The sequence below is a fragment of the Pinus tabuliformis genome, chromosome 9 (genome assembly GCF_031772625.1).
Source record: "Pinus tabuliformis cultivar Carrire ecotype Pingquan chromosome 9, CPIR1, whole genome shotgun sequence".
Classification (NCBI taxonomy): Eukaryota; Viridiplantae; Streptophyta; class Pinopsida; order Pinales; family Pinaceae; genus Pinus; species Pinus tabuliformis.
The window spans coordinates 304255114-304263192 of NC_142307.1; positions in this window are offsets into that span (position 1 = coordinate 304255114).

The following is an 8079-nucleotide window of genomic DNA, read 5'->3' on the forward strand; positions in this document are numbered from 1 at the left end:
TGGGTTTGACAGGGTTTCAGTGGTTCAGTGATTCAAAGATTGTTGATGCGAGTATTGGTTGTTTTTGTAATCTACTATGAAAGTTGAATGAATTGTGGTCTTCAGATTGTAATGTTGTGCTTCAGGAATATCCAGTCTGAAAATGTATGAAAAGTGGTACCTGAAGGAAAGAAGATTGTAGGCCTGCACCTACGTACTAGTATCTTAGCTAGTACAAGAGCAAAGGGGGTTGGAGCTCCCTTCCAAGGAAGTTTGGAGAATGAGAGAAGGTTGAAGCCTTCTGCAGGTTGTAGCCTGCGTACTGGTATAAGGCTGCACCAGTACAAAAGATTGTAAACTGAAGTTCTTATTAAAGAAAGATAGAGACGACTTGCAGCAGGTGGTTTTCACCCACATTGGGTTTCCACCTTATATCATGGTGTTCATGTGTGTGGCTTTTGTGTGATGATCTGTTCTGTTATACTGCATCTGTTTACTCTTAATATGGTGAATAATGTCCTAATGCATTTAACTGAAGATAAACTAACTGAATTATAAGATTTATGGTTATACGCTGGTTTCTTTAGACACAGTAGCGTGTATACGCTGGTTCACTTAACTGAAGTAGCGTATATGTTTCTGAGCATTGAAAAAGTTTTATTGATCAGATAATACTGATTCACCCCCCCTCTCAGTATTATTTCCAACAATTGGTATCAGAGTCGGTCCTTCAGAGAAGCTTGATCGCTTGAAGGTAGATCGTTCATCATGAGCAACTACGAGAGAGAAGCATCAATCAGGCCACCGGTTTTTGATGGGACAAACTTCAATTATTGGAAGGTAAGAGTTACTGCCTATCTTCAATCTCTTGGTACAGAAGTTTGGGACATCGTAGAGACAGGCTACACTTTTCCTTCAGCTACTCCTACAGATGCAGCCGAGAAAAAGAAATATGAAACAAATGCGAAAGCAGTCAATACTCTATTGGGATGTATATCTCAATCAGAATTCATGAAGGTAATGCACTATAAATCTGCAAAAGAAATATGGGACAAAATTGTCACGAGCTATGAAGGAGACGAACAGGTAAAGCGTGCTAAACTTCAAACTCTCAGGATTAAGTATGAGACTCTCAGAATGTATAATGATGAAAGTGTGGCTAACTATTTCCTTAGGGTAGATGAGATTGTTAATTGCATGAAAAACTTGGGTGAAGAAATAAAAGAGGCTATTGTGGTTGAAAAGGTTCTAAGATCTTTGTCCCCCAAGTTTGAATCTAAAGTGTCTGCCATAGAAGAAAAGGAAAATCTGCAAATTCTCACTATGTCTCAGCTTCACGGAATTCTAACCGCTTATGAAATGAGAAAGGGAGGTCCATCAGACAGAAGAGAAGCTACCTTCAAGGCTTCAGGCAAAGAAGATTATTATGAAGCAAGTCACGTGCCAGAAGATGAAGAAGAGGAATCAAATTTTGTCAGAAATCTTCAAAGGGGTTCTGGAAGGTTCAGAGGTAAGTTACCTTTTAAATGCTTTGCTTGTGGAAGAGTAGGTCATTATGCTGCCAGATGTCCTCAAAAAGATAAGAATGACAAGGGAAAGGAACCTGTTAAATGGAACAAGAAACAAAATGAAAAGAAGAAAAGCTATTACACTCATGAAGATAGTGATGGTCTTTCAAATAGTGATGAAGATGAACAAGGTAATAGATATAAACTTTTAATGGCTTTTGAAGATGATGACTATATGGATGCTATAGATGTAGAAGGTTTTTGTGAAGAAATGAAAGATCTCAAAGTTTGCTTAGAAGAGAAGAGTGTTATTATTGATTCTCTACAATGTCAACTAGCTGAAAAGGAAAAACATCTTGAAAAATTGGAATGTGAGATTGTTTGTCTTAGAAAGGAGATTGAGAAAACAAAAGCGATTAATCTTAAATTTGTTAAAGGATCTGAAACCTTGGATGAGATTATCAATGTGCAGCGATCTCCTCTGATCAAGACAGGTCTTGGATATAATGGAGAAACATCTCAAGCATCTACCTCTAAAAGCTATCTTGATGCGGCAAGGAGAAGTGAGCAAAGGCCAAATAAAAGTCATTAGGTGAATTAGGGACAGTTTATCTCAAGAACAAATAAACACCATCAAGAAATTCGGGGACAAACTGCCTCAAGGACAAACAAAAGCTACAATCAGCCTCAAGTAAAATCTTCCCAATTTGCTCCAAGAATGAATGTGAATAGAAGCTACAATCGGTTGGATGATAGATCTGATTATCGCAGAAGTTTCTTTAATGGCCAATGCTTTTCTTGCCATAACTTCGGTCACAAAGCAGCTCAATGTGTTGCCTACAAGACAATCATGACTAGAGAAGCTCAAAAGCAAGGGAGAATGACTGGAACCATGAAAAGGACTTATAACAACTTTTCGGTTCTTGAAAATGAAGTTGAATGCTCTATTTGTAATAACTTTGGTCATGAAGACTCTGAATGCAGGAGCAGGTTCCGGAAGACAACTCAGAAGGAACAAACCTCAAATTTCAGAACATGGAGAATAAAGGAACCGCAACCAGAAAGATGTGGGATAGCTTTTTATGCAGAAGGTCAAGAAAGTCTATGGTACATTGACAGCGGATGTTCGAAGCATATGACAGGGGACAAAGAAAAGCTTGAGTCATATACCGCATTAGAAAAGGAGAAGAAAGTTTCTTTTGGAAACGATATCTCTGCAGCCATAAAAGGAAAAGGTGTTGCTCCATTGAAAGAGAAGGTCAAAGCTGGAAATGTTTTGTATGTTGATGGATTGAAGCATAATCTTCTGAGTGTCAGTCAGATGTGCGATCAAGGAACAGAGGTAATATTTAGATCAAATGGATGTTGTGTTCGTGACCTTGATACAGGTAAAACAGTGATCAAAGGAAGAAGGACTCCAAATAATCTATACATATTTGAAGAAGGACCACAACAATGCTATTTGAGCAAGGATGATGAACACTGGCTATGGCATCGGAGGTTGGGGCATCTAAGCTTTTCACAAATAAGGAAAGCATACAAATATCAGGCAGTTCGTGGTCTTCCAGATATCAAAATTCCAGACAACACTATATGCAAATCTTGTCAGTTTGGAAAGCAAACCAGAACTAACTTTCCAGAGAAGGAAGGATCAGCCAGCATACCTCTTGAGCTAGTCCATACAGATGTATGTGGTCCATTTAGGAAAAGGACACCTCGAGGAGAAGAATATTTGATATTATTCATTGACGATTTCTCCAGGTTTGTCTGGTTAGGGCTTATGAAGCACAAAGATGAAGCATTCGAAAAATTCAAATCCTTCAAAGCTTTGGTTGAAAATGAATCAGGACACAAAATTAAGTGCCTCAGATCTGACAGAGGTGGGGAATTTACCTCAAACGAATTTTTCGATTTCTATGAAGAACATGGGATAAGAAGAGAATTCTCTACAGCTAGAACTCCTCAGCAAAATGGGGTTGTGGAAAGAATGAACAGAACAATCCAACAAATGGCTCGTGCTATGCTTGATGAATCAGGTACTCCCGCAACTTTCTAGGGTGAGGCTGCACATGCTGCGGTTATTATTCTTAACAAAACAAATGTCCGAGTAAACAGCACTCAAACACCTCATGAGCTCTGGAGTGGTGAGACTCCTTCGGTGAAGCATTTCAAAATCTTTGGGAGCAAATGTTATATTAAGAATACTGATGAGCAACTTGGAAAACTTGAACCAAGAGCAGATGAAGGCATTCTTCTTGGTTATTCTCCACATAGCAAAGCATACAAGTGCTACAACAAAAGACTTGGCAGAATTGTTGAAAGCATTGATGTAGTGGTTGATGAGAAGGGATATATTCCTAGGCAAGTTCATCATGAAGACATTGAAGAAGATGAAGGCTACCCTCAAAGGCAGAATGATGAAGAAGAAGAACCTCAAGAAGAACCAGAGGAGCAGACAAGAATAGAAGAGAAGACTCCATCCAGATATGTTCAAAAGAATCATCCAGAATCTCAGATTGTGGGGCAGAAAGAAGCAGGAATACAAACAAGAAGAAGAATTGCAGAAGCTTCAAGCTATTTGGCATTACTCTCTTCCACTGAACCACAAAATGTGAAAGAGGCATGTAAAGATGAATGTTGGGTCAAAGCAATGGATGAAGAACTTGAGCAGATCAAAAAGAACAATACTTGGGAATTGGTTCCTAGACCAAAAGATAAAAATGTCATAGGGACTAAATGGGTCTTCAAAAATAAATTGAATGAAAATGGAGAAGTAATTAGAAACAAGGCCAGACTTGTTTGTAAAGGGTATGCGCAGCAAGAAGGAATAGATTTTGAAGAGACCTTTGCTCCTGTTGCAAGACTTGAGGCCATCCGAATGTTCCTTGCTCTCTCAAGCTTTCAAAACTTCAAGGTATTCCAAATGGACGTGAAATCAGCCTTTCTGAATGGAGACTTAGAAGAAGAAGTATATATTGAACAGCCAGATGGTTTCATTCTTGGGAATGATCCAAACCTTGTATGCAGATTGAAAAAGGCTCTCTATGGTCTCAAACAAGCTCCAAGGGCTTGGTACTATCGTTTGGACAAATATCTTCACAAACAAGGTTTTTCAAAAGGATCAGCAGATAGCAATCTCTATATGAAAGTTGAAAATAACAAATTGCTAATACTTGTTGTGTATGTAGATGATATTATCTTTGGTAGCAATGAAGAGGCTATGAGTCAGAACTTTGCCTTGGTTATGCAGAAAGAATTTGAAATGTCATTACTTGGAGAATTGACATACTTTCTTGGATTGCAAATCCAACAAAATGAAGGAGGTATTTTCTTGTCTCAAACCAAGTACCTCAAGCAGATCTTGAAGAAGTATGGCATGGAAGATTCAAAGCCAGTTTGTACCCCCATGGTTACAGGATGCAGCCTCAGTGCAAATGACGAATCAGCAGCAGTTCACCAACCCACTTATAGATCCATGATTGGGAGTTTGCTTTATTTGACAGGTACCCGACCACATATTATGCATGCAGTAGGAATTGTTGGAAGATTTCAAGCCAACCCAAAGGAAACTCATCTTCAGGCAGTCAAAGAATCTTCAAGTATCTTCAAGGGACCCAAAACTATGGCTTATGGTATCCTAGAGATACAGATCTCACTCTTCATGCTTACACAGATGCAGATTGGGCCGGAAGTGTGGATGATAGGAAAAGCACAAGTGGTGGTGCTTTCTTCATGGGTTCCAGATTAGTATCTTGGTTCAGCAAGAAACAAAGTTCGATTGCCTTATCTACAGCTGAAGCAGAATATGTGGCTACGGCATCTTGTTGCACACAACTTCTTTGGATGATGCAGACCTTGCAGGATTTTCAAATCACTTGCACTCCACCAGTCTCTATCTTATGTGATAATACAAGTGCAATCAGCATTTCAAAGAATCCAGTCATGCACTCAAAGACCAAGCACATACCAATCAAGTACCATTTTCTTCGGGAACAAGTGCTTGAACAGAAGGTCAAGCTGGAGTATGTTCCTTCTAAGGAACAAGTTGCTGATATTCTCACAAAACCACTGCCCAGGGAAACTTTTGAATATCTCAGACAAAAGCTGGGAGTAGTTGATGCTTCATCCTGCTGTTGAAGCTTGTCTGTTCTACAGAAAAGTTGGTATACGCAAGTTACGTAAGGGATATCCGCGTATATACGCCGATTTATGCTGGGAAAGTCGCGTGTATGGTGTACGCGTGTTGCAGAAAGCATATCCGCGTGCATACGCTGTTTTATGCAGGAGAAGTCGCGTATATGGAGTTCTGAACAGCAAACGCAGACTCCAGTTGGAGAAGGTCTGAGATGGGTATGCCAGAATTCTTCAGGCATAGTTTCAGGGGGTGCAACAGGCACAGGTTCAGGGGGAGCAGCTTAAAGTCTCATAAAGCATTGTTGGCATTTAGATGCTTTTGGTTATAGTACACAATTGTTGTTGGTTTCAGGAGAAGGAGCTCAGAAGGAAATCTTGGTTGCTGATCTAAAAGATGTGTATCAGATGCTGCTTGTGACTTTCATAAGTCTTGGTCTAGATTTGTTGTCTCTATGTCATGTATCTCTTCTGTGATATCTCTTTTATGGTGTCAAGGTCATGTAACGGCCTATGTTGGTTTCCCCACTATGCCTGGGATGAATGATGTAATATAATTGGTTGGTTCTAATGTATCCCCTCTTGGTTGGGAGTATGGATGTATGTATTGAGTCTTTTGGTGATAGGAAGGTCCCTTATGGTGTATAAGTCTTGGTTCTTTTCAAGAACATCTTGCAGATCTTGCCTACAGTCAGAGGGAGCATGTTTCAGCACAGCCAAGCAAAGATATCAGCATGTACTCAGGGGGAGCACAGCCCTTTGCCCTTGATGACAAAGGGGGAGAGTGATTTGATTTGGTGTTGTTGCCATCAAGTCCAAAGGGGGAGATTATTGGCATTATGAGACAAGTGTTGTCCTTGATGGAAAATCACACTGATAACAAATCATAGTGCAGAAGGATAGCAGCAAGGAATTGATGATCAGTCTACAAGTATGAAGAAAAATATATACACGCTGGTTCACTATATACCAAGTCGCGTATACAAGCAGGTTCACTATATACCAAGTCGCGTATACGCAGGTTCACTATATACCAAGTCGTGTGTACACGCTGGTTGGCTTCAGTAAAAGCGCGTGTATGTGGAAAACTTATCTTTGGTCCACGGCGGTTATTCCTTGGAAGTTGTGCCTATGGTTTTGGACCTTGGTGTCTCGACGGACGTGTTGATCCCTAGTTTTGAAGTTGATGGTATTGTGTTACTATGGTTTTGGCCTGAGGTATTGAGCAAGGCCTAAGGCTATATAAGGAGAAGAAGATCATTAGGCAAATGCATCTGAAAAAGGCTTGAATATCTGATGAAGTATTAGATCCAGTATGCAGGTTATTGGTTGATGATGTATTGCTTGTTCTGAGCTAAGGAGAGATCTCATCGGTTGATGGAGAACAAGATCTAAGGAGAGATCGGGATCAAATGGTTTGAAATGAACTATCTTTATTATGCGTATTTCTAGATCTGCATACTGACGCAATGTTATGTTCTGGGTATAACTGATATCTGGTACAGCTGCAAGTTATGAAAAATTATTTTTAGATCTGTACGCAGGTTGTCTTCGGTAAAACCGCGTGTATACGGGGGTTGCCTTCATTGAAGTAGCGTATATCTTTTGGAGCTTGATTTTTGGGTTGCAGCTAGGTCTGACTGTTATTGCAGAGTTCTGTAGTCTGCTCTGTGTTCTGGTGACTGGGTTTGACAGGGTTTCAGTGGTTCAGTGATTCAAAGATTGTTGATGCGAGTATTGGTTGTTTTTGTAATCTGCTATGAAAGTTGAATGAATTGTGGTCTTCAGATTGTAATGTTGTGCTTCAGGAATATCTAGTCTGAAAATGTATGAAAAGTGGTACCTGAAGGAAAGAAGATTGTAGGCCTGCACCTACATACTAGTATCTTAGCTAGTACAAGAGCAAAGGGGGTTGGAGCTCCCTTCCAAGGAAGTTTGGAGAATGAGAGAAGGTTGAAGCCTTCTGCAGGTTGTAGCCTGCGTACTAGTATAAGGCTGCACCAGTACAAAAGATTGTAAACTGAAGTTCTTATTAAAGAAAGATAGAGACGACTTGCAGCAGGTGGTTTTCACCCACATTGGGTTTCCACCTTATATCATGGTGTTCATGTGTGTGGCTTTTGTGTGATGATCTGTTATGTTATACTGCATCTGTTTACTCTTAATATGGTGAATAATGTCCTAATGCATTTAAATGAAGATAAACTAACTGAATTATAAGATTTATGGTTATACGCTGGTTTCTTTAGACACAGTAGCGTGTATACGCTGGTTCACTTAACTGAAGTAGTGTATATGTTTCTGAGCATTGAAAAATTTTTATTGATCAGATAATACTGATTCACCCCCCTCTCAGTATTATTTCCAACAGGAAAGACATCGCTTGATTACCAGTCAATGATGTAAACTGTTAACAAGCGCGAGAGGAATCACCGATAAGGATGATGACCCTCAAGGTACT